The sequence below is a fragment of the Scyliorhinus torazame genome, chromosome 4 (assembly GCF_047496885.1).
Source record: "Scyliorhinus torazame isolate Kashiwa2021f chromosome 4, sScyTor2.1, whole genome shotgun sequence".
NCBI lineage: Eukaryota > Metazoa > Chordata > Chondrichthyes > Carcharhiniformes > Scyliorhinidae > Scyliorhinus > Scyliorhinus torazame.
This window is the reverse complement of record NC_092710.1, coordinates 157436345-157438683: the sequence shown is the minus strand read 5'-3', so window position 1 is coordinate 157438683 and position 2339 is coordinate 157436345. Positions and strand designations below refer to the sequence as shown.

The 2339-nt window shown below is 42.2% G+C and overlaps 1 non-coding gene across 1 annotated transcript; it reads left to right on the top strand.

Annotated features, from left to right (window-relative positions):
- Nucleotides 1-1119: 1119 nt before the first annotated feature.
- On the top strand, nucleotides 1120-1226 carry LOC140415720 (U6 spliceosomal RNA). The gene has a single exon (XR_011944632.1). It is a non-coding gene; the product is annotated as a U6 spliceosomal RNA (small nuclear RNA).
- Nucleotides 1227-2339: the final 1113 nt, after the last annotated feature.

Here is a 2339-nt window from a genome sequence, read left to right as displayed (position 1 = left end):
ACTCAGTCCAGACGAGATCTGATCTGTCCAGTGCACTCTGGGAGTCTACAGTCAAGGGCTATAGAGTCACAAGTAAGTAATTGGACTGTATGCAGAGCAACACTTTTCACTGCACCTCAGCACACGTGACAATAAATCTAAATCTAAATCTAAACTGCGTCTCCTTTTTTTTGTGGTGCTAACTGTCGCAGTCTGATGTACCATCAATGACGACAGACGAGAGTCGGAAGAGTAAACTGTGGCTTTAATCAGCTAAAAGACACCTGCTGGCAGCCGGTCCCAGAATGAGGGCAGGGCTGGAGGTTAGCTACCTTTATACTTGAGCCAGAGGGGCAGAGCCAGCAGGGACAAACCCAGACATGTAACAAAAAGTAAGAACAGTATGAACAATATAATACAGTGGTTCACCACATAGTCCAGGTACGATAAATGGTCCTTCAGGTTTAAATGTCTTTGACAAGCCTGGGCTAAGGTAAATGTATAAGGCAAGAGGGTAGGATTCCAGAGGGGACAGGGTCAGTTGAGAGTGTTACTTGGAGAGTTGTAGCAACAGGGAGTGGGGGGAGGGTGGAGTCCCATCGGGGGTCGAGGGAGGTCAGCACAATAGTTACCCAGAAGCTAGGCGTGGTTTTACTTCTTCTAACTGTTTCTGGGTCACTATTGATGTAACACAGCCGGGGCTATCCAAAGTTTAGTATTTTAAATCACATTTTCGGATGGTTCCCAGTGCACGATAATTGCCCACCGGAAGTTTGAACTTCCTCAGTGCATCCTTGGGGCAACCTCTAGATACACTTCCCTGGCCTGTACACAGTACTGTTAGTGTGTCTGGCCAATGCCCTGTACAGTTGTAATAAGATTTCCCTACTTTTATACTACAACTTCCTGAAGCCAACATTCTATTTGCCTTCCTAATTGCTGTACCCGTACGCTAACTTTATGTGATTCTTGTACGAGGAACCCAGAGGCTGATGCAACAGTCTTCTGCAGTTTCTCACCATTTAAATAATACTCTGCTTTTCTATTCTTTTCATCAATGTGGACTACCTCATGTTTTCCCACATTATATTGCAAATGTTCAATATTTGCCACTCACTTAACCTAAGAACTCCATTAAACTTGCTCGCTTCGGCAGCACAGATACTAAAATTGGAACGATACAGAGATGATTAGCATTGCCCCTGCGCAAGGATGACATGCAAATTCGTGAAGCGTTCTATATTTTCAGGTTGGATGGGGTTACGGGGTTAGGGTGTGAGATTGGGCCTAGGTGGGGTGGTCTTTCGAAGGGTTGGTGCAGTTCCGATAGGCCGAATGGTCTCGTTCTACACTGTAGGGATTCTATGACTTGTCAAATGCGATTTACCTTTCATAAAACCATGTTGACTCTGCTTCATTGCATTATGATTTTCTAAATGTCCTGCCACTCTTTCCTGAATCAGGAATTCCAGCATTCTCCTGATTGCAGATGTTAGGCCAAGTAACCCGAAGCTTGCTACTTTTGTCTCCCTCCTTCTTTGAATAGAGATACATTTGTGGTTTTCCAATTACTGGGACCTCTCTCTTGCATCACTTTCAAATGCTTAAGTATATCAATGCATTGGAGATACACTGAGCATTGTACATTTCCTGCATTGACTCCGGTTGAATAGGAACTTTCAACCCAAATACTTATCATTCAGCTTATTTTAAATTCAATTAAAATTTAATCGATATACAATGCAAGAGAAACAAAGACTACTGCGGCATCTGACCTACATTTATAAGTCTTATGGGTTTTTGAAGACAGTGAAGCTGCTGTGTCTTTTACATGATTGCCTTTCATGATAAGAACAAAGTGTGCAACAAAGTGTGCTTTGATTATGGAATAACAGTTAAAAAAGATACATCCCAAGTGGAATCTCTATTCAAAAATAACAAGATGATATGCAGGAAGAATTTCATCAAACAGCAAGCGGGAAATAAAAAAACACCCATGAGTCTTTTTCTTGACCTTTTCTTTCCCATGCAGTCCAGACCGAAAAATAGGAGTGGGAGTAATTGTTTCAACATGACTGAGTAATCATTCCTCTCAGGACTTATTATAAGAATTTTTGACCATAGTAACTGTCATTCCTCTAAATTTGTAGATTGTTGGGCTTTTGAAAGCTTAAGGGATGAAAAGTAAATACTCCATATTCAGTCAATGACCACTATGCCAAAGCATTTGGGAGAATCATAGAATTTACAGTGCAGAAGGAGGCCATTTGGCCCATCGAGTCTGCACCAGCCCCTGGAAAGAGCAACCACCCTATCCCCATAACCCAACCTATTTAGACACTAAGGGCAATTTATCATGG